This window comes from Hipposideros armiger, unplaced genomic scaffold, assembly GCF_001890085.2.
Source record: "Hipposideros armiger isolate ML-2016 unplaced genomic scaffold, ASM189008v1 scaffold_175, whole genome shotgun sequence".
Classification (NCBI taxonomy): Eukaryota; Metazoa; Chordata; class Mammalia; order Chiroptera; family Hipposideridae; genus Hipposideros; species Hipposideros armiger.
This window is the reverse complement of record NW_017731525.1, coordinates 416,458-441,784: the sequence shown is the minus strand read 5'-3', so window position 1 is coordinate 441,784 and position 25,327 is coordinate 416,458. Positions and strand designations below refer to the sequence as shown.

The 25,327-nt window shown below is 39.1% G+C and overlaps 1 protein-coding gene across 5 annotated transcripts in view; it reads left to right on the top strand.

The window, feature by feature from the left end:
• The window catches only part of RASGEF1B (RasGEF domain family member 1B), a 545,446-nt gene that overhangs the window by 491,477 nt on the left and 28,642 nt on the right, over positions 1 to 25,327 (top strand). The window contains exon 1 of one of the 5 annotated variants that reach the window (XM_019652198.1): positions 18,047 to 18,124. The exons of 2 other annotated variants lie outside the window; for them this stretch is intronic. The gene's annotated coding sequence lies outside the window, so the exon portion shown is untranslated. Of the gene's footprint in view, positions 1 to 18,046; positions 18,125 to 19,309; positions 19,470 to 25,327 lie in introns of those variants that run through there. 2 more of the 5 variants (XM_019652199.1, XM_019652197.1) reach the window with 2 other exon arrangements.

Here is a 25,327-nt window from a genome sequence, read left to right as displayed (position 1 = left end):
ATACAGGAAATATATTTTAGAACCCATTCTTTAAATTCCAGGGAGGAAAAGGCATCCTCTTTGCTGTGTGGTTTTAAGATTAAGAATTAGAAATAAGTGGAGTCCCACCCTTGTAACACTAACAGGACCTGTCTGTCTTCTTTGCCTGTGTGGCAAGGAGATTTGAAGAATGGAGCGTCTGGAGAAAGAGGCTTGGAGGTAATCTTGCCTTTAAAAGCTTCTCTCAGATATGGATTTGCCATGGTGATTCTATTTATTGCTGCCTTATGGCTGCAAAGCTCTATTCCTGTCTCATTTCTTTACTGGTCTTTATACCCCTTACCCCACCCCTCCAGTGTGTGTGTATATATATGCGTGTGCAAAAATTCTGTCGTCATCGGTCCATACTCAGATATAATGGTCTAATTACAAGGGGAAAAAATGCACACATCGTTACAAAACTCACCTTTTCAATGAAAGGTCAGGCCCCTAGGAATCACCCTGGAAACACAAGACGCCTCCAGTGTTTATCCCTGATGATGAGAAAAACGCCATTGCATTTAAAGAGAACATGGCAATTCCATTCGTAGTTAATGATGGCTTTTTAAGGCTTTCTACACTTAATGTTTCATCTTTCTTATTGTAACCTTGCTTTCTTTAATATTTTTGGATTTCTCCCAAAAGGAATAAAAGAGAGGAGTTTAGGCATATTTGAAAGTTGCTTTTAGACACTTAAAGGAAAGCACAATTTTTTACTGATGGAAACTCTAGGTAGGGTTAAAGGTACCCAGAGATACAAGAATCAAGGACAGGAAACTTCTCCCCACAGTACCTGTATCAACTAAACTCCTGAGAGATGATGCTTCAGGGATTGGGTTCCATGGGGACAAACCCTGCTGGGTGAAATTGCAGGGCGAAAACTTAAGTCCAAACTTAGCCTGGACAAAGTGATGGCCCCCTTCCTTAATGCCCTTCCTGTCTACACAGTTCCTTGCCTGCCCCCAGATGAAGCACTGTGGAGTCTGGTTTCTGGATAAGAATGAGCTTGTGACCACATCAGCACAGCCACTACCCCCCAGCACGCCACCTCCCTGCTGGTTTGGCTGTGTACACAAGGATTTCCAGAGCGCATACCTCCATTGAGTTTAACATTAGTCGCTGATGAGCTTTTTCAACTGCAATCATGCTGGAAGCTCTCTTCTATATATTCGCTTGGAAACATCTTTCCTCATTGGAGCCACAAGTTCTCAACCATCACCTCACTGCCCTTGACCACCCAAGGAAAGTCAGTCTAACCCTTTCTTCTATACGCTGCAACATTCAGCTCTGGGTAAAACAGCATTTCAATCAATCAATCTATCCAGGGCTACTGCTGAAAGAAATACTTAAAAACACAGAAAAACACAGCTATCAGCAGACATAAGCAAGATCATGACAAAAATCCTGGGTGTGTCAGAAAATATTAACAAAGCATTAGTTTTCCTGTATGCATTTATTTCCCCATTTGGTTACTTACAATATACTGCTCATTTTACTGAAGCACCCTTTTCCAGAATTCAAATCCGTAGCATTTTCAAAGCATTTTCTTTTTCTCCCCTATTCTTTCTACTTTTGTGATTTCTACTCTCCTAAATCTTTGTTTCTTTTATCCTATTCTCTAACTGGATAATGGTCAAGAAATAATGAGAAAAATAAAAATAACCAGGCCGATTACTATCATTAAGTATTTACTGAGTACAGGAGTAACTTCCGCATTACTTTACCTATTTTACAGGTGAGGACCGAGGTTTAGAAAAGTTAAACAAGTCAAGGCCTCTTGTTTTGTAATCCCAGCTCGAAGGTAATTTCCTCAGGAACCGCCCTCAACTAGAACACATACCTCTTTAAAGTTCTTTTATAACACCTTGTACCTTTCTTTCATGCTTCTTATGAGAGTTTGTAATTTTACATTTATTTGTGTAGTTATTTTATTTAAGCATTTCTCCCCACTAGACTCTGAGTTCTAGGATAACAGAAACCACATCTGTTTTTTCCTATTACTGAGCCTGATACATAGTAAGATTATAATACATATTGAATAAATGAATATTCAAATAGCTTGATGAATAAATGAGTCCTTATCTGTCCAACTCCGTAATTTGAGAGTTTTAGTTTAGGCAGCAAGATTGCTTTTTAAATAAAGTCCTAGGTGACAGACTGTGCAACATGCTATGTAATATGCAACATTGAGTAGTGTTGTCTGGACTGCCTTGGTTTGGAACATCAGCTCCACCATTTTTTTTAACTGCTTGATCTTGGACAAGCTATTTGACCTCTTTGTGTCTCAGGTTTTTTTATTTGCAAAATGGAGATAATAGAATTCACTTCATATAGTTCTGAAAATTCAATGAATGTGTAACCTCTCAGAACAGTACTTAGAAAGTTCTGTAGATGTGTTAGATATGATCAGTATTCAGGAACTTACTTCATAAACATGAACAATCTCTGTCTGGTTACATTCAAAGACAGCCATCTATTTGTATGTATTCATTCATTGACACACACTGTTTTGTCCCTTAAAGGAAGGACCCTAAAACCATTAATCTTAAGAAATGAACACCAGGTTTTTCACTCTCAAACAGAATATACCCAGCATGAGTGCATCTTGAGATGTTTACTAATATTTTACCGTACAAGTTCAAAAAGAAATATTTATTGAAGAGAAATTATTTTTAAGTTTCAAACATGTACTATAAATATTCTTGTAAAAATATCTACCACTCTCCCATTGGGCCCACCTCCTCTATAATCTTGATCAGTAATTGTGGAATGAGGCAGAGTGATCAGGGACCTGACCCAGAGTTCCACAGCCCCAGATTGCATCACAGCCCAGACATCCATTATCTCTCTGAACTTGTGTAAGTCTGTTAACTGCTTCTTGTCTTATTTCCTCAACTAGAAAAGGGAGATGACATTAATTATATTGTTGTGATGGATAAATGAGATACAGTTCTAAAGACTCTGGTAAGTCAGAAATTGCTTAGTAAAAGTTTCTATTACCCCCTGCCTTCTTTTTTATAAATATCCCAACTAACCAGGACTTGACAATACCTGCTATCCTTTGGTGCCTTCTCGGATTACTTCTTCAATGCTTCCCCAGCCTTCCCAAGACCAGGGACATTAAGTAGCTGTTCTGACATTTTCCATGTGCTCTCATGGCTCTAAGTAATAAAAGTAGAGTAGTAGGAAAATGAGACATTCAGTCAAAAAACCTGAATGGGAATTTGTCTCTAGTTCTGCTTCTGACTAGCTACTTGATTTTGAGCACGTTATTTAACCTGTCTAGTTTTCCTTTTGCTCATCTGTAGAAATGAGAGTAATTCTCCATGAAACATATACTGGAATTACATTTTTCTTCCTCTGCCCTTTCTGTTTATATCTGTGTCACAATAGCAGTAACAATAGCACAATTGTTAATTTTGGAAAAGACTTTTCAAAGTCTTTTATATTTATTGTATTATTTTGTCACCATATCCAAGTTCTAAGATATTCAATCAAGTTAGGCACTGTCACTCCATTTTCAGATAAGGAAATTGAGCTAAGACAGGGAGAGGATATATGACTTGGCAAGTTCACAGAAACCCTAGAACAAAGATATATTTTACTGTGGTCCATCAGACTTTCACGGTAAACCTATTTTATGCATTTCAGTGGGCAAAGTGCTACTGATACAGCAAGAGTCCCATACTGTTTTGTAACAGAATACACACACACAAAGATAACAGGTAACTAAAAGTTATAGATGCTAAGAGCCAAATGAGAAAACCACAATTTCTTTTCATCTTCTTGATTTGTTTGTGAAGAAAGAATCCCTTCTATGTTTTAGATGGCATTTCCCTATCACTGTCAGGTAGCCCCATCTCTTGTGGATTCCATGGAGAGTTCATGGGAGAATGAGACTAATTTTACTTTGATATCATTACTTCAGTTTTATGTAAGCACTAACCTTGGGGTGCATATCTTTCAACAGTGGTCTGGACTTTAAATAGCGCATGTTTAAATGTATTCTAAAACTCTGGATTTCTGTAGAACAACAAAGCTCTAGACTGTAAATTTTCTTGGTAAGTTTTCTTCTGGGTTTTTTTCCTGAGTCCATGTTTTAGGTCTGGGTGAATGAGAAGTATACAGTTTCAGTTTCATTTTTCATGAAACGGAAGAAGTAGTAGAATTGACTTAGAAACTCCACAACGAAAATAAAGACTGTAAGAATATCTGGGATCTTGCCTAGCTTTTAAAAAATACATTTTCCCAAGACTTTTGATAGGGCTTTTAAGGAATATTTAAATTTTTTTAAAGTTTCAGAAAAAGACAGTTTATTAGAAGAAAAAAATACATTTCAAAGAAGCAGAAGCAGGCCCGAGCAGTAGAGAATGGCTCAGAGAAGGTACACTCCAAAGAGTTTGGAGCGGGCTGAGCAAAGGAAGCTCAAAAGGCACAAGGGAGCGAGGCCAAGGGCCAGGGCCAGGGCCAGGGTGTCATTATTATGAGAAAAAGTACACTCCAAAGAGTTTGGAGCGAGCCGAGCAAAGGAAGCTCAAAAGCTAGGAATATTTACATTTTTGAATATGTCATGTAGTCACATACTTCAAAACACGATAAAGTAGGAAAAGGTGTCTTTGAGAAGTTTCCTTCCTGTGTCTCCCTCTCCCTGTCTTCTACCCACCCAGTTCCTATCTCCTCCCCCAAATAGCTAACCACTTACCATTCCTTGTATATCTGTCCCAAAATTTTTTATGTAAAAAATAATACAGTACAATTACATATTTCTTCTTGTTTCCTTCTTTTATATACATTAGAGCATACACTACATAATAATATGTACCTTTTTTCACTAAACAGTATACGATTATTCCATGTCAGTACATAGTTTCCTTATTATTTTCTATTATACTTGAAAAATGTTTGATCCTGTGCATATATCAAAACTTCTTTATCTAGTTCTCTAATGGACAGTTAGTTGCTTCTAATCGTTTACCTGAAGAAATGAATAACTTTGTTCATGTGTTGTTTCACATAATGAGTGGAGTATACCTGTAGGATAATTTTCTTTAGCCGGTATTATTGGATCAAAAGGCATGTACATCTGGATTTTTGCTAATCTGATGAGTTAAAGACCAAGATCTCAGTATCGTTTTAATTCACATTTTTGTTGATGTGAGTCAGATTGAGCCTTTTTTATCAGTGTAAAAGCCTTTTTGGATACAAACTGTGTGTTTATTTCCTTTGCTGATTTTTTCTTAGATGATTTCCATTTAGTAGAAGTACAATAAATAAGTGTATATTCTCTATTGCCTAAGTTTGCTATGGGATAGGCTTCTTTTTTAGTAGAATGTGACCATTCTTAGCTCCTTAGTATTTGAAGCTACAGGTAGTTCATTTGGCAAGCCCTAACGAATCATACATCTTTTCATTCTGCTTTTAAGATTTGGCCAAAGTGGAATTCAAACAAATAGAAGCATAATTATCCCCAAAGTCCTTCCCTTTCTAGTGCATTCCTCCACATGGTGGAAATTTGTTTAATATGTTTGAAAGAACAACAATTACAACTAAGACAAACTCCCAGTCTTTCTTCCTCTGTAAGTAATTTTAGAATAATTTCACTAGTCCATACATAAGAACTTGAAGAACTGATAATGTGAAAAGAAAAAAAAAGGGGGATTGTCTGCAACAGAATTAATCTAACACTATAGCTAAATGATTGTTTGTACTTTTTCCTCTCTCAGAAGTTTGAAAGTGATTCTTGAATTTCAGGCGATATATAGTTTTCAGAAATTAAGGATATAGTGCCACATTCTCATCCAACCTGCTATAAAATTGACCTGTTGTCTTCATAGTACACCATTTAGGAAAAAAAGGGACAGCTAGAGTATGAAAGGAAGGTGAGTTGCCTATATGCTGAAAGTTAATTCAGCATGTGTTACTGAACGGTAATTATGAGCCAGGTGTTCCAGTGAACACTGAAAATCTGTAGTAGTTAACAAGAAAGGTATGCTTCTTGCCTTCTCAGAGTTTGTGTTGAGAACCAGTCACTCTTTACCCTGGTTACAGTGAGAATCACCTGGGGAGGCTTTACACAAAAATACCACTGCCTGGGCCCCAGGCCAGAAACTATAGGGGTGCAACTCAGGAAAAAAATTTTTTTTGAAAATTCCCCCGATGATTCTAAGTGAAGCCAGAGTGGAAAACCACTGGTCTAGCCATACCCCAGAGAAAGCGACAAAACCACAAAATATTTTGAAGAGGAAGTTGTCATGGAAATTTTTATATTATGTAATATGAGTGACATAGCCCCGACTTTGAAGCGTGCTTGCCACAGTGTTTAACTTTAAAAGCAATGAGGCTTTAAGACCTGCCTTCCCATGTGTAGTAGATAACTTGGAGGGTAGAAGAATAAGTTAAATGGCACCTGGAGGAAACTATTAGAGAAATCCAGAAAGTGGTACTTTCTCCAAGACAAATGGCCTGGTTTCTTCAAAACAAGGCAATGTCAAGAAAAGCAGAAAAGGGTTGGGGGCAGAGCTGGGACTGACATAGATTAAAAGAGAAGAAAGAAACAACAACGCTATGTAACACATTCACCTTGATTACATTCTTGTTCAAAAAAAATCCTTCAGAATAATTTTTGGGGACAATTTAGGAAATTTAAATATTACTATATACTAGAAATGAAATGGTATTCATTAATATTGTTCATTTTTCTTAGGTGCTTTGGTCTATAAATATGGATGTACAAGAATGTCCTTTTTTTTTAGGAAACACATGCTAAAGTATTTAAGGGTGTCAGCACTTTCAAGTGGTTCTTCAACAACACTAAATTAAATCACACATATAGATACGCAAATACAGTCATCTTTTTTTAAAAAGATTTTATTGGGGAATTGGGGAGAACAGCATTGGGGAATCGGGGAAGGGGAACAGACAAGTTGCTGTCTTTTTTTGTTCTTCAGTCTAGTTGTGGAGGACGTCACTTCACTGGCCCATGTTGGTATTATTGTGCTTTTCCTTGATGAGGCAGTTGCCTGCCGGCCATTGGACTGCGGCTCACGGCTGCTCACTGAAGCTCACGGAAGCTCACGAAAGTGCACGCCTGTTGCCAGGCAAGCCCCACTGCAACCTACGCCATAACCAGTGACTCATGGCAGCCCAGCTCCAGGTCGAGCTGTTGTTCACCATCTTAGCTGTAGAAGGTGCAGGGTCACTGGCTCTCATGTGGGATCTCAACCAGGGCTCTGCTGCTCAGAGCTGGCGTCCCAAGCCAACTCTTAACCAACGAGCCACTCTGCTGGCCCTATAGCTAGGAAGAGGTGGAGGTATTAGGGATAAAAGAGGCTGCTGAAGAGTGATGATAATTATATTTAGTTAACTACCATTTATCAAGTGAATTCCATGTTCTAGATTCTGTCCTAATGCCTTTATATGACTTTGTATGCATGATATTATTTCATTTTTAAAACAAGCATTATTATTTTAATTTCACAAAGGAGAAAACAAAAGCATGTAATGATTAAACAACTTGTTCAAGTTCACACTTAGTCAGGACTGGAACCGAGTTCTTCCTGTTTCCGCTGTGGTTAGTCTTGATTGTTACGTAGCATCACCTTGGCCCCAAATTATGCCGTGACCACTTATGTGGTAATGGAAAGCAGGCAGGCTTTGGATTTATTTCGGTTACAGCACTTACTACAATGCAAACCCACCTGGTGTTTATGTGTCTGCTATATGGACTGTGTCCTCCTTGCCATGCAAAGAACGTGGTCTTTGGAGTCAGGCCCACCTGGGTCCAAATCTTGGTTCTGTCATTTATTAAATATTTGTTTTTAGGCAATTTTTAAAAACTTCCCTCAGTTTCAGTTTCCTCTCCCATGAAGATGGATATAATATTAAGTGCTTTATAGGATTGTTTTACAGTTTAAATAAATATATGTATATAGAAAGCATTTAGCATAATCCGTGGCATGTAATAAATGCTGAATATATGCCAGTCACCCACCACCACCTTCCATTAAATTTAATTTGGATGGCCACACATGACTCCTGCTTATGTAGAAAACCCTCTGATGCTCAAAGTGATTGCCAATGCTGGATCCTTCAATCATATCCATTAACTATCAGGGACCATAGCTTTGAATCCCTAAAACCTACAACAGGAGAACTTAACTGGTGTTCAAATCTATGTTTGTACTATGAAATCATAAGTATGATATCATTATGATTCATTATTAAGGCTGTGCCAGGTAGTAAAAGTTCCTTCTAGGAACTTAAAATTAAGATATTTTCAATGGGTTTCTAAATGCAGGCAGAAACAGTTATTTGTAATATAGTTGGTGATTAAAGTTCATTCTAGATAAACGGAATAGTATGAGGAAAGTCACAGAGATGGGAAAACATAGACTCTTTTTTCTCTAGACACAAGCAGTCCACTCGGATTATTATGTATGTAAAAGCAAAAATAGGAGATAAGATTGAAAACTTTGGTTAAGAAATTTGACTGCTTCAACAGAGCAAACCACTGTCGGTTTTGGAGCAAGTGAGCATTTCAAGTTCCTGAGATACCATATATCAGGAGTAGTCTATCCTAGCATGTATGATATGTGTATCTGTATGTGTCTTGGGGGTGGGGGTGAGGGTGGCAATCAAGCAGGTGGTTGTTTCTCTAATCTCTGATGCAATGGAACCAGAAATGGCAGGGAAAGTGAGGAGAATTTGGGGAGTAGAAAATGAGAGGGTATAGCTGCTGACTGGATGGAGGCAACAAGCTCGAATAAAGAGGCCAAGAAGCCTATGAGGCCTCAGGCTGAAAATAAAGGTACCATGATCAGAGATGAGAAGGTCATAAGGGGGAGCTGTTTGGGAGGAGGTGAGAAATTTTCTGATGGAAATAGAGAATTTGTTAGACTTCTGCCTTCTTTTAATCAGTAACACCACAGCCCACTGTTGGAGGCCAGTCATCATAAAGCTGAAGGCTTAAAACTATGAGATAAATCTCCCTTCCACTTAGGGAGCAGAGCACCTAACATCTTATGAGCCAATATATGGTCACAGAGCAAAGGAAAGGGCTTCAAACATCTTGCTTGGAGCCAATAGACACAGATTGGCTCAGAATAGCTCTAGCCTAAAGCTTACGCGCGGGTGTTCCATGGCCCGTAGGATCTACAACTACAACTGTTTTGATGGACAGGCTGGTTGAGAAAATGTGAATAATTCAGGGAAAGTGAGTTTGGGGAGCTACATAGTAGATCAAAAGGTAGCAATATTTTCACTCATTTATTTATTCAGGGGCTATTAAGCACCTACTCAATACCAAGTACTGTTGTGGGCATAAGTGACACATAAGGTCTTTGCTCAAGTGTACTTTTATTCTAATTATTCTGTTAGAACTTTTATTCTAAATATAATTCTAATCATAAATACATAACTGGGTAAATAAGATAATTTTGGAGCATGATAAGGTCTTCTTGAAGTGCCTCTTCATTCTTAGAAATCACCTAGATCTGGCCTGTCCTGGCGGTACTCATAACTGACTCCTCAACCTTCAGGTCTTACTTTAAGAGAAACCTTCCTTGCCCCATTCCAAGCAGGGACCCATAGTTGTTCTCAGTCCCAGTAATGATCACTCTGTAATGACTGGTTGTTTATTTGTTCCCTTATTTAATGTCTATCTTGTCCACCTGGATGGCAGACCCATGAAAGCAGGAACCTTGTCTGATTTGTTCTCATTGGGTCTCCAATGCCTTTCCTTGGGCCTGGTGCACAGTAGATTCTCAGTAAATATCTGTGGAATTAGGGTGACCAACCATTCCTGTTTGTCTGGAATTGAAGGTTTGCCCAAGACAGGGCTTTGAATGCTAAAACCAGGATAGTGTAGGGTAAATTGGGATGGTTGGTCACCCTATATGGAATGCATATCTGTTGGATAAGAAATTAGTCCCAGAAATAGACCTCCCATTATAACAGTTAAATCTCAAGTCTCATTATCCAAACCCAGTAAAGAGGTATCACTAGGCCATGTTACATTTAGTTGCAGCCACTGCCGCTAGTATAAGCCAAGCCTTAGGGAAAAGTAAACGCAGATCCCTAGGGGGGACTCCTGCAAGCATCAAAGTCACTTTAGTAATATAGGCATTGAACGTCAGGGAACAAATACGCCACTAATCACAAAACCAGTGGGGCTGGGTCACGTCTATCACTTGTGTGCCTCCTCAAAACTCTTGGCTGGCTGCTGAGGTATCCAGATGGAACCAGTCTAAAAACTAACAGTTACAACACTCTTAATACGAAGTAGCATTTGACCACTAGCAGACACCTCTGAAATCATGTAATCCAGTCCACCCTGTATTTTACAATTGAGGAAACGAAGAATCTGAGATGTTAACTTCTCCAAATGGAAAGCCAAGTTTTATAGGATCCTTCCTGTTTGTTCCTACACTGACCAGAGTCCCCTTGAAATAGTGGCCAACTGCTCTTGTTCTAGGGTCACTTCCATTGTTTGCTCTCACCAGGCTGTCCTGTTTTGCATTACGTCCCTCATTTTATGTGCTCTGGAACAAGTTCTGCTAGACTTTTTGCAAATGACGTATTTCAATACACAGGTTGCTTCTTCCTAAAAGAACTCTTGTTTAACAGGTTTAAACCGTCCTTCCTTGAAGTGTGGGTTGATTACTCCGAGATTTGGAGTGAAAAATTTTCATTAGTGTAGTTTGCAGATCTTAAAAGAGAAAGAAAGAAAGAAGCAAACCTAAAAACTGTAACAATTTATGAAGCCAATTAGGCACCTTGCTTGTCAGATGAGATGTTCCTGGAGTTTATGTCATTGTGATATACTTTAAAAGATTGGCTCTGGCAATGTATGGTTTTTTTGTTTGTTTGTTTTGTTTTTTTTCCTCACCAGTGGAAAGACACAGACCAAAATTCACATTCATTTTTACTTTGTTGTGTGCTCTGAATAAAAAAATGACAGTATGTGTGCCATTATTCTTAAGGCAAGAGCAGTGGTAAGGCTAATCAAAATTGCATCTTTTTAGAGATATTTTCAAAGCAGTATGTCCTAGCTCATCTATTTTGGGGAAAATATACAGCTCGTTAGTATTTTGAGAGTCAGACAGTTTGGGTTCACAACTGCCTTTTGTAAGAGCTGGTGGTTGCCTTTTAACTTGGGAAGGCAGGGCATTTTAAAAAGAGTTTGGTATGAGGTTTTTTGGTTCTGGGTTTTTTTTTTTAAGAACAAAACAAAACATAATTTAAGGCATATCTGGAGAACTTTATCCAGAGTAGCCACTTTATTATACCCTTTGTTATGAATTTCTTTCCATGAGAGGCGTTAAATTCATACCTCTGTAGAAAAGGCCTTGGTCTTACTTAGGCCTATTTCTTTATATACTTTTTTCTTAGGAGAAAATCTTTCTAAAAATCATTGAGCAATAGTCTGGGCCAGAAAATTCCTTTTCTCTTTTCTTCTCTTTCCAAATGCTACCTCTACAAGCTACAGCCGTGTCCTTCCACCTCACCTGCTCACCCAAACACATCTTGAAACACACACCTTGACTCTCTTGACAGACCTGAAGTAAACGGATCTTTCTATTAACAGAGAGACACTTTATCCATATAGCCAACCTCCATTTCCCTTTAGTTCTTGACCACGCTTCAGAGACAGCAAATTATAGACAATTATATGAATAATTATAGATTCTAAAATCATTACTAGTTAATTCCAGGCCCTAGAAACATTAACCATATGCTAGCAGGCTTAGTCTGTGGGAGATTTGACTGTAAAGCAGGTTTCAGTCAAGAATCAAAGTTCTTTTGTTTGTTAATTCACAATACACATCAGTCTGAGAGAGGGTACACACAATCACATCAAACACCAAGAGAGGAGCTCATTTTCATAAACTATGTGAGATGCATAACATTGTTTCATAACCTTTTCACATATTATAATTTCGTACAGTGGGACCAAATACAATTCTCTGTCCTTTTGATTGACAGTTGTACTTTATGTGATCAACCAATGAGCAGAAAAAGGTAAAACAATAACTTTACCAGTATATATTGCCTTAAAATGTAAGCTTTAAATATAGTTGAAGGCTGTATATAAGAAAATATCCAATTTTGATTATAAAATTCTTTTATTTTTTGAAGAAATTTACAAAATAAAAAGTATAAACAGCTGTGCACCCACCATGCACAAATGTTAATAATGAACATTTGTCCCATCTACTTTATGTTTTTCTTTATAAGAGAAACCAAATTGGAGTTCCCTTTGTCTTCCATCTTTAGTCTCACCTCCACCCTTTCACAGAGACAGTCATTCTCTCTAATTTGCTAGAGAAATACAGTTAAGCTATATACTCTACTCCATTTTTTCTGTGCAGAAAATGTATTTAGCATTATGTTTTTCCATAACAATATCTATCTAAATACATTGTACAGACATTCTGGTTTTACTATGGAAATAATGATTTCCATGTGTCAAAATGTATGTTTGGACATTTTACAAAATTAAACTTCCCAGAATCATCCAGAAATCACAATACTCTAATATTTTTTTAATGATATAGTCTTATGTAAATCAATTATTTTATTATATGAAAAAGAAAATACCTTAGGGATATGTCTTCATGATGACAATGGTAAATGCTTACTAGGGAAGCTTTTTTGATGAACATAATTTCTTGAATATACTTTATAAATTCTTTTTCTTTTTTAAGATTTTTATTGGGGAATTGGGGGAGGGGAACAGCATTGGGGAATAGGGGAAGGGGAACAGACAAGTTGCTGTCCTTTTGTTCTTCAGTCTAGTTGTGGAGGACATTGCCTCACTGGCCCATGTTGGTATCATCATTGCGCTCTTCCCGGGTGAGGCAGTTGCTCACCGGCCATTGGACGGCCGCTCACGGCAGCTCACAGCAGCTCACATTGGCTGCTGGCCACTCATGGTAGCACATGGCAGCCCACTGCAGCAGGGGCTGCAGTCTATGCTGACGCCGGTGACTCATGGCAGCCCAGCTCCAGATTGAGCTGTTGTTCACCATTTTAGCTGTAGAGGGCGCAGTGTCACTGGCCCACATGTGGGATCTGAACCAGGGCCGTGCTGCTCAGAGCTGGCATCCCAAGCCAACTCTTAACCAACGCACCACTCATCCGGCCCCTATACTTTATAAATTCTGATTAACAGTCTAGACCATATTACTTTAATGATAAAGCACCCAAGAGTTTACTATTTTACTATCTTGAGTATTAAATAAGATAAATAGTATTACCAATATTTAGAGGATTCTAATAAAAGCCAGTAGCAACATCTAGAGAATTCTTTATCAGTTTTTCAAGAAGTATTTAATAGAGAATATGTGTCACCAATATTTGAAGACACATTGTACTTCTATAGTAGCTCCATAGATTTTACCCCTGCAGTAATAATTAGGAAGTAAAATCATGTAGTGTTTGAAGCCTTGGTCTTATCATCCGGGGCTTGTCATCCTTTGACTCCTGTAACTTTGTGATTATCTTGTTGGATGGCCTTGGAGAGAGATCATTTAATCTCACTAGGAATCAATTTCCTCATCTCAAAAATGCCTTTAAAAAATGCCTTGGTTGGTGGCATGTGGGTGGGGAAAGATTAAAAGAGATGATCATTATTATTTCTCCCAATTCTAAAATTTTATTATTCTATGGTATTATTCATTTTATCCTTTCTCCTGTCCCATTCAGTGTTCTAGGACATAGATTGATAGTTTGTCAAAACTAAGGGGATCTTCTAGGAAAACAATCAGACAACATTAAAGGCTATAAGAATCTGAAACAGAAAAAGCCTTTTTCTTAATTTATTATAAGATCAACTCATTCACAAAGAATGAGACAAAAACTGCTATACAGAGTCATTAGAAATAGAGAAATATATTTATGTTTACCATTCACTATAAGGGTTTTACAGGATGAAGAATATTTATTTAAATATACTCATGTTAAACACAGTTGAATTTCTATACTCAAAACAGTGATACTATCAAAATGATGCATGTTTAAGGTTATGAAATATTTCTTTGTCAGTGAAGAAAAAATAAGTCACTATGTTTTACATAATCAATGAAGATGATGAAACTATTTCATGACTCTGTGATCAGGCCAACTTATATTTAATTTCTCAATATCAATATCCTTCCTGAGGATATTATATATAATCACTTTGTAAGAATAAATAAGCATTGACAAAATGAACAAAACAATAAGGATTATAAAGGGAAAATAATAAATTTGCCTTTCTTGTCTACTCTAAATGAAGATATAGTGATTTTTTACATTGTCTTAGAGGACTTTGAAAACCTACTATATCTGTTGTGGAATTTTCCATGCAATCGTTACATTCTTTTGTACAACTTTAAGGTCTGGGAGATAAAATGCGACAGTGATAAAGGATCACATGGACATGTGAAAGAGACTTCCTTGAATTTATCTTTTCTAGTCAATACCCTTCTATTTAGGAGTATTTTCTTAACAAATTTAAATGAATGCTATCTATGATATTTTTAGTGATCCCAGGAAAGGAAAACATATGCCTCTATAATGACCACTGTTAGAGTTGACTGACCCTCACAGACCCAATGTTCTCCATACATGAGGTAATGGATGTGAAAGAACACTGCAAACTATAACAAATGTTGGGCATACTATAGAGATGGTCATTCCAAGGCTGACCCAATACCATTGTGTTTTATTGTAAAAATTTCTTCTAAGTGTCAGGGTTCATTTTATAGTTATGAAAGGATTGATGTGACAGGGCAAGAAGTCAGGATCTTGAATATCTACATCTTCATGGCCTTCCTTCATCATCCTTCTCTCAGGTTCCAGGGAAATGTATGTACAGAGACCAATACCAAACGCATACATGCTTTTTATGACTACAAAATTCCAGGATGGCCCATGAGCAGAATTCCTCTTATTTAGGCTAAAAGCAGGAAGAGGGCATGAAACCAAAGCACACCAATCTGCCTTCTTCCCCCTTTCACTCCAGGCTCTCAGATGATGAGAAAAGGGAAGTCAAGGGAAAGCACACTAAAAAGCAAGGGGAAGACACGGGGTTTCCTGTAAAGCCTCTCCTCTGTGAATGGGATGGTGGTGGGAGTAGAATAGTTGTATTTTCTTCCTCTTCCTTGAATTCTATTCTCTGTGCAATAGCAATTGCTTTTTTTCTTTATATAAAATAAATACTTTGGTATCTGTGCCACACTCTAGGTGTTACAGGTTTTTGTTTACTTCTTAACTGTTTTAAAAAAATTGGGTTTGTGTGTTCCAGAGAAGCTGTGATTAGATCCTCTGATCTAATGAACAAGATGCTATAGGACAAGTTAAACAGCTGCAAAGTCATATTAATACACCTTGCTTAGTAACTTGTTAAACGATTTCCCCCCAAATTTATTTTTCATGTTTTTGCTTTATAAAATACTCATAATCTTTTATCAATATAAGAGTGGAAATATACATCATACTTATCAAAAGTGGGCTTGTCTTCCTTGGCTTTGAAAGTGAGAAAAAGTCTTATGCTGTGGGTCTAGATTGACTGTTGATAAGTAATACAACCAATGCCTATGTTTTTTCTTATAAAATGGGCTAAGATTCCATATCCTTGGAGTGTTCATCTCCATATCCTGGAGTGATATTGAGAAAATAAATGAAAGAGAAAATTTGTAAGTGTTTTTGAAAGTTGCCTGGCCACTTCACAAGGTCCTTTAAGATCCAGACAGAGAATTCAATGCTGAAAAAAAAGGCTTCTACTCCACTTCAGACATTTTTAATGTTTTTCTTAAGCTGAAGCTATGGTTTATCCCCTATACTTTTCCCTCTTAGGTCCTATCTGGTGTTCGGGAGCCTCATTTGCCTTTCATATGACAAGTTTTAAATATTTGAAGGCAGTTCTTCTTTGTGAGATTTCCATTTAAGGTTAAGTGTTTTAAGAAAATCATAAACCACAAATAATGATATTAAACTTGTGTCTGAGACAAATAATAAACATTGCTTTGCAATGCAAACAACTGTCCTCTAGTTTAATTAAATATACATATCTACTAGTTTTAACAGCAATATCTTAAACATGTAAAGTGAATCAAATTAATGGTAGAGGGATTTTTCAGACATTATTTCATATTTCTTACAGTAATTAAATCCTTTTTATTAAGTGGCAAAATGGGTGTATTGGAGTCAGAGAGATACGGATTTAATTTCTGGCTTCTCCAGCTAAATAGCTTTGGCAAGTTATTTACCTTCCTAAGCCTCATACCGTCATCTCAGAAATGGAGAGAATAGTACCTATATCTCAGGATTTTCATGAAGATAAAGTACAATATAAGTAAAAAATCATAACACAAATATGGTGAAATACTCAACAGCAAGTAAAAAGAGTGAATAACATCAACATGTATAGACATGGGTAGGTGATCCAAACGAAAAAGCTAGTGGAAAACCATTGATAGAATGAGATGTATTGCACAGTAACATTTAGGTAAATACACTCATGTGGTACGCACACAAATCAATACCATCATTGTTCACAAAAGGTGGATTGAAAAACTCACACTGTGTGAAACTCACACATACTGTGTAAAAGAGTAAGTGCCGTTGGCATGGTGAAAACTGGGGTTTTAGATGGGAAATGAGAGGACTAAAATAAAAGAACAAACGTTGGACATGAATCAGTCATGATGCTTGCTCTGTTGGGTTGTCGAAAAAGTCATGTGTATTTTTGCTATGTTTTTCGTTGAAAAAATGCGTCATGACTTTTCCGACAGCCCAACAGTTTTGTGCACATGAGGTCCAAGAGGAAAGGAAAAGAAAAACAATGTGTAGCACAAAGCCTGCCATGTAGCGGAGCTCAATACAGATAACTATTTTTGTTGCGCGAGTCACCTACTCGGTAGGGCACTACTTACATCAAGTTGACTAGTATTATTAAGCTTACCAACATTTACAGAGATAAGACTTGAACCAATGGAGTCAAAGGCCAGAAAAAAACTATGAGAAGTAAAGAATGTCTTTTCATGATAGAGAATAATTGATACATAATCATCACAGCTATTATTTATTGAGTGCCTACCATATGCTAGGCATTAATTAATTAGTTCAACCAATATATGTTTATTGAGTGCTTATAATGTGTGAGACACTGTTTTAGACATTAGAAATGAAGCAGGAAAACAACTACAATGTCAACAGAGCTGACTCTTATGGAGTGTATATCCTAGTGAGGGGAGAGACGTAATAATGAGTAAAATATACAGCATGTTACATGGTGGTAAGTCCTGTGGAGGAAACAATGACAAGAAAACAGGGAAGGATGATAGGGAGTGGGGGGTCACTGCCATTTTAAATAGGGAGGTCAGGGAAGGCTTCTCTGATGGACATTGTTCCAAACCTATTTTATGTAGTATCTCTTTTAATCTTCTCAACACCTTGAGAAGAATTTACTTTTATAAACCATGATGGCTATTTTCAGGTGAGTAAACTGGGTCTGGGATTCTTTCAGTACCTTTTCTAAGGTTTGCTAGTAGGCTAAGCTAAAGGGATAGGATTAGGGTTTGGGCCACCTAGCTCCAGAGCTGTCCCCTTATGTATCAATTGTCATATCGGGAGCTGGGAGGGGCCCTGGGGGATCCGCCAGAATGGGGAGCAGGAATGTGATTTGATAAAGCACTGAACAATATTTTCATAGTATCCATTTTATAGTTTGAGAAACTAAAATAAACATGTTTTATTTTGATGGGAAAACAAAAACTTCAGAAAGTAAAACTGGGCAAAATCTTCTGGGCTGGTGGGTGTATCCAGTGGGGTTACAAAGGATATACGTCAACTATTTTCCATGAAGAAATCCTGATTTAGTCCAACCCTATTAATTTATTGCTACAGGACCAGGAATCAAGATTGTAAATGACTTGCTCAACTTACTATAGCTTGTTTGTTACAGGACCAGGATGGAAAACTGAGCATGAAAGACTAACCGACCAGCACAACCACAATAGCTGGGCTGGGCTGCCCAAGCATCTGCGCTTTACTCTGCATGGCTGACCCCAGCCAACCTCTCTTGGCTGTAGGACTTCTTTAAACTACAGAGAGGCTCAGATAGGTGAGAGTGAATTATTGAGACAGGGAGACCCACCTGCAGAAGAGAAGGAGGGAGTATAATTAGAGGAAGAGAAGTGAGAGGAGGCACAGAATGAGAAAATGAGGGTAGGAATCTAAGAATAGGCAAGGTGAACTTCAAGATGACTATTTCCACCCACGAAAGGAGGAGGGAGGGAGAGACGATGGAGCAGGGGCAAAAACGGTTTCTGTATCTCAGTAATCCTATTTACAGCCCTGTAAGACAGGTATGCATAGTGTTGTGTTATTTATGGGAAAACCGGAGCTCAGAAAAGCTACTTTACTTACTCAAGGTCACAGCAGGCAAGAGAGTCTCCTGATGTTTTAAGTTTTTTCTTTCCTTGGGTCTCTTTCTTCCCTTATTTGTTTCCATTGTTTCTTCCGTCCAGCCTCCTTTTATTTGTACGAGGTGAAGTGTTGAGATTTTCCCCTTTTTTTCTAAAATAGTTATCAAGTATCCAGTGATAGAGTATGTAGTTACCATGACAACACAGCCTTTACTGAGGCCTGATCTCCCCTCTTTGCCTCCAGAATCATGTTTCACAGCACAGGTCCCCTTCTTTTGTGGAAATTGTAACAGCCGCAATTTTACATTTTGTTTGGGTGACCATTTGTTTAACGTTTGTCCTCCACTAGGTTGTGAGCTTTGTAATGGCAGGGACCAGCCTACTTTTGCCTGAAGTGTGCCCCCAGCGTTTTGCACAACGACTAGCACTCCATAAATAATCGCTCAGCAAATATTCTTGTGGTTGCTCTCAGCTGTCTTCAGAAAGTTACATGGGACAGTAAGCCTTAGCTCATAATTATGTTAATAGATACTGTATAACGAGTTGGGCCGGTATTTACAGGTAGTACAGAGGTAAATGAACACACATACACACACACGACTGCACAAACAGCCCCGGGCAGGTGCACTCAGGAGGAAACGCACGCTGTTGGAGCAAGCCCAGTCAGCGCTGGTAAACACCGCTGCGCTGGGCTCTGCGGGCCTCCGCCGGCCTCCGCAGCGTGGGAGGGAACCCGGGCGACAGCGCCGCGGGAGTCGCGGTTCCCCAGCACTGGAGGCGGTGGCGGGGGTGGGCGGCGAGCAACGCCGTGATTGGTCCGCGCCTGCTGTGGGCTGGGCGGTGCTGCGGCGGGAGGCGGAGCCAAGGGGGTGTGCGCCGCGGCTGGGCTTTAGTTTCAGTATAAACAAGAAGCCGGACTGGTTTCTTGTCCAGGATTTTCCCCCCGCTTCTTCCCGCGCGCTCTCGGTCCCTGTCGTTTGGTCGCATTTGTGGGCGCGCGGCAAACAGCCGGGAAGGCGAGTACGTGGGGTCCATCTGCAGGTGAGTTGTTCCCTGGCCAGGCTGTTTTCCCAGGAGGAACGGAGCTGGGCAGCGCTGCGCGCTCTGCTCTTCCCAGGCGGCGAGGGAGCCGCGCGCCCAGCCAGCCCTGTTCTCAGACTGCGCCTCGGCTGCTGGGGGCGCTGGGAGCCGCGGGAGAGCCCGGGGCGGGCGCGCGGGCGGGCGAGCGAGCTCTCACCGGCGCAAATTGCCCGGCAAAAGCCAGGGACCCAGGGAACCCTCCTGTCCCGCCGCCGCGCGCGCCAGGGGCTGCCCCGGGCGCAGACCCGGTGCCAACAGGTGCGGGGCCCAGCCTCTGGGACCCGGACGGCGACAGGTTTGGGTTTTGCCTTGCTTCTCTCGCTCGGATCTCGCAACCAGGCTTTCTGCTTCGAGATCCTGATACAGTTTTTGAAGATTTGTCTGAGTTGTAATCGCGTTCATCCTTTTTTATCGTCTTTTTCTGTGCACAGCTAGGCTGTTCCCTTCTTCTTGGCTAGTTTTCGTGTGTGGAGGGAGGGGGGAATTGTTTGTTAATGTCAGAGCCTATAATCTAGGGGCTGACTCTTATGAAGGGACAAGGGAACAGAAGCGATGTGCTTGCGACTGAGGAGGTGATATTCTTTCACCACCACCCCCGTCCCCCAACTGGCGAACTTGGGACACACCGAGCCTTCTTGCTCTTGCCTGAACTCAGATGAGTCGCCGCCTGTGACCTGGCTAGGCTATAATAATGTGAACTGCGGGTACCTGGGAGCCTCGCGGGCAGCTCGCGTGAGGAAGGCTCCTCTTTCTAGGGCAACGGTGGGAACCACTTCAGTGATGTAGAAAAGCAAAGTGCGAAACGAGGGGGTGAGGGTGGGGGCTGGTGTGTGTGTGTGCCCCTTGAGTTTTGCTTCCCACCTTATCCCAACCGAACTGGTGCAGTTCAGGCGAGAGCAACGTAGCCAAGTTCTCTGACAGTGCAGAGGATGGCACAAGTGTGGTAAATTGCAGGACGAGATCTTTAGGGAGCGACTTTCTCTGGTGAATATAGATGTGTCTGTCATCGCTGATTAATTCGATTAATTGGTGGGTACAGTGTGTAGAGATGAATATACACTCAAATTTGTATCTGTGTGTTTGGGCCGAGCGTGTCTCCAAGGAATCTTTCGTCAGCAGCACCATGTGACGGTGATCATGAACTGCTGCTGTGCGTAGATCTATATTTAGCCCTGGGTGATCTCTAATGGCAGAGGGAGGGTCTCTGAACTGGGTGCATAAAAGGGGAAGGAGTCCAGGGATCAGGGTTTTGCACTCTTGAATAATGTCTGGTACAGTCAGACTCAGATGGTGTGAATAATTATTCTTTCCTCTCAAAAAGAGTAGCTAGAGCATGGCATGTGATGGCTGTGTCTTAATTTAAAACATAGTTGGACCATGGTGAGAAGCTTATGCTGAGAAACAGGGAGGTTACAATTAACCAGAGTATGTACCTGATGGGAGATTTGGGAGGAAAATAACACGTCGGGTGAGGTTTATAGCAAATGTAGAATTGCTGTCTCAAAAGAAAAAAGAAAAATAAACCTTCTTCTTGTCTGCTGAGATTTTAATAGAAGAAAAACAAAAAAAGAGTGGCAGCTTGTTAGACCCTATCATTAATGGTTATTTTATTGGGGGCTGGTGTGTGTGGGGGGACACAGTGGTTGAGCAATTGAGGACCCAGGGCACTTTTGACAGAAATCAGGGTTCATAAGCTGTGTTATATTATGCCTTTTTGCAGATTTTCTGGAGAAGAGAGAAGATCAGCTACTGATTAGCAAGTTTCTTCTTGGCATCCTTCTTCTACATGTCTGTCAATCCTTTGTTTTCCTAGAGGTGGCAACATTTCTGGCTACTAAGCATACTAGCCTTGGACTTTCCAGTTGTCTATGGAGTGTTAAATTCTTAGGATTTATTTCTCCCATGTGCATTTTCAGTCTTGCCGCATTTTATGCGCTTCTTTAGACAGTTAACCTGATACTGCCACACCTGATACCTGAGGAGCATACTGTCTTTTGGAATAGAAAATCACCAGAAAGCGTTTACATTTGTCTTTTTTCCCTCCAGCTTAACATTGAATTCATTCTTAGGTATATATTTCCAAATATATCTAAATATTTATCATAGCAATACTTCTTATATTACTACTAACATTTTATATTTCTAGCATTTTTATATTTTTATTTTATTACTAATAAAATTTCTTCCTTCTAACATTATATATTATTTCTTATATTGTTGCTAACATTACGTTCTTATGCTCTAAAATTAACTACTGGCTAACAAACTAAATAGGCCGAAAAAAAATAGCCTAATAACACCTATCTAGGAAAAAGAGAACTGGTTAGAAAATTGAAGAGGAGGAGCTGGGGGACTGTCAGTACTAGGCAAGGTAGCTAATATCTCACAGAAAGTGATGGGATCAACTGTATCAATCTCCAAAAATGACCTGGAAGAATTGGACTTCAGAGGAGCATTTGGGTGACCCCAAAGAGATTATCACCTTGGACAGGAGATGGGGAAAGGAGGGTGTTTTTCCTAACTTGGGAGAAAAATCTGAATCCCTGAAGCAGAGATTGAGGATCTTGATCCTGATACCACAACTAATAAATAGAAAGGCCATTCTAACATTCTGTGAGATTTTAAAGAGACAAATTATACTGTTGAAAATACTGCTTCAGGTTTATGGGATTTTATTTTTTGTTAGTAATTGAATTCAGGTGTTGCCTCCCCATCCCCTTCACTTTTCAAGAACCACTGTCGTCCTTTTTTGGTTCTGCAGTAAAATCTACAAAAATTAGATCTGTGCAACCCTCGGTTATCCTAAAATGACAGATGTTGTACCCTAGTGCTGGCAGCAGATTTCTGCCTTCAGAATATGGAGACTAAGGTTCTAGCTGATCTGTTGTCCTACCTAGCAAGTCATGTAGTCTCTCCTTATATTTTCAGTATCTGTAAAGTTAGGGTGTTGAATGAGGTGATTTTCAAGTCTCTCTTAGCTCTGTGGTAACTGATTTGTTTTGCTGTACTGTCATTTCATGCATTCGTACCCTATACTAGCGGCGGAAGAATGAAGGCTAAAGTGGCCTGCAGTTAGATGTTTAGCTACTTTCTGGGTACATGCAAGTGAGGAGGGGAGAGTTACGTTTCTTTTTATTGATGGAAATTATGTAGAGTTCATATTTTCTTGAACTGCTTTTTGCTTTTGATTTTTCTCCTGCAAGTGTATTTTAAAATGCTAATCGTTAAGAAGGTTGAGTCAGGAAACTTTTTTGACCTGTTAAGTCAGTGTTACTACTTACTACATTTTTAACCAGTCTTTCAACCAGTCATGTTTTCTTAGGTTTATATATGTACTATTTAATTTCAAGGTGTGTGTATCTGGGAAATCAGTCAATTGATGGAAATTTTATTAGGAAACTGGTATGAAAATGAGTTTAACACAGGGAAAGTACAAACAAGCCTTGCAAGAAAGGAAGATACTTTACTGTATAGACTCCCAGTATCTTTATGTTTATCTAAAAGAGAAGAATGGAGGTGGAGGCATAAGTGTAGTTTTTCAAGAACTTGGGGCGAAAAACTAAAATTATCCCAGTAACCATGTTTTATAGTAAAATGCACATAGAAAACTCTACTTGTTTACTAAGTGTCCTCACTAAGTAGCAGGTCATTTTCCTGTGGGATGAATTGCATTTAGAAAAATACACCCTTTTAGTAAAGGATTCTCCCCATAGGATAGTCTATAATTTGGCTTGAGATTTATTGTATATAAATGATTCAGCTACTTCTTTGTTGTTTACTAGGATAATCAATAGCCACATGGGGCTATATAAACTTAAGTTTAAGTAGACAAAATTAAAAATTTAGTTTCTCATTTGCAGTAGCCACATTTTAAGTGTGCAATAACCACAAGTGGCTAAGGGCTACTGTATTGGACATTGCCAAAGAGAAACATTTGCAATATCCCAGAAAGTTCCTTTTGACAGCACTTAATTAGATAATGATGATTTTGATTATCCAGAAGATCACTTTTATTCCTCTGGGAAAATGAAATAATTAAATCTCATCATAGAGGGGCACCTAAGACATAAAGAAATAAGAGTCTTAAATGGCTTTATCAGCCAGGGTTGTTTTCAACTGTACAGAATGAGAAATGCCAGTTTCCTAAGTTCAATAATATGCCAAGATCACAAACAGCAATCAATCAGTATTTTCCCCCTAGAACTGTAGTTGTCCTTTTACTTTCTGAAGTTGCACCGGCTTATTGCTGGGAAGCACCAGCCCTTTCAAAGATGAGGCACATGAGGCCATCTACTGTTAAATTCAGGAACTGCATGGAAGTTGTAGACAATTCAAAACAATTGATGCATAAAGACTGTCAAAGTGTTCTGTGATCAGTTCCCACACATTAAAGATTTATCTCATAGAGACATTTTAAATGACTGTTCAGGCCCACTGAGAGTTTTCATGTACTGAAATGGTTTTTTTGTGTGTGTTTTAATAAACTGCTAGCAAGATATCCCCAAGACAAAAGATGACGAATGTCAGCTTTGTTTTTCTTCCAGGGAAACCAAAGATAGATTAGTAAACACATTTTTGAAGTAGCATCTAGGACAATCAAGCAAAATGCAAATTCATTTTTGTATGGAAGCCTATAGAACAAGTGAGAAAATAATACCACCATTTCATTGTTACTTCGAGAGAAATATGACCTTCTTTTCTCAAAAATACTGATTTCTTTTCTCCCCTCGACTATGAAATCTACTAAGCATTTGGGGCTCAGTTCCAAAGAATGTACTTATCTGGGAGTTGCTTACTTTTTGTTCACATGCCAAAGAAGTGAGTTGCTTCTGAGTTGTCGGCTCTGTATGTTTGTGCTCTCAACACAATACCTCTTTTTTCCCAAGGAGGTTAGCAGAGGTGTAGCATTTCTAGTTTCCAGAGCTGCTGCTAGAAATACCTGCTTTTGGGACTTCCCTTGACTGAGGAAAGAAATGAGAAGATAATCTTTTAGACATTTTCAAGCTCAAGATAAGCCATATTTTAGATAGTGTCAGAAACTTGACTTTGACTTTCACCCTGACTCAAACTTATAGTTAGATCCACTCTATTAGCATGCAGTCAATCCTTGTATTCTAAGATCCAGCAGCGCCAATGAGATACCAGCTGCAGTAAAGCTGAATCATATCAACTCTTTCTCATTCAGATCTCTGGGACCTCTAATGAAAATTGGAGATGTATCTCACCAAAGTGTGAAGTTCCTTTGGTATTTAGATAGATATTGGGGAACCAGTAATTCCAGGATATTAAATTAAGCCTGTCCTCACTACATAAATATGCTTTCAAAGTTCAGCTGTGGTAGGGAGGCCTTTCTCCACCTCCGTGGATTTTTTGTTTTTTTAATTGGGACATATGCCTAGCATTTGAACAGAAGCTAAAAGACAGTGATACACATAAAAGGCATTGGATTTGTTAGGTATTTCACCAAAACACTCTGATGAAAAAAGGATTGAAAAAACACTGTTTTTCCCCTGTTGACTCCTACCTTTTCTATCTCATTCTCTTGAGTGTAAAGGAAATGCTGACTTGACATTCTGGTAGAGATTTACAATGCATCTATAGCAGAGGTTGAAGGATAGCTTTTGATTTAGTTCCCACACCCATTTTTTCCTCGACCCCTTCTCCAATTTGAATTGTCACCTGAAACCACCTTATTCTGGTGCACCTGCCTCATCATAAATAACATTGTGCAAAAGCAGCCGCTAATTCAAACACAGTCTGCTGTTTAGAAAAAGGCAGCTTTTCATCTGGAGCTTTAGTTGGTTTGAAACCATTAGGCA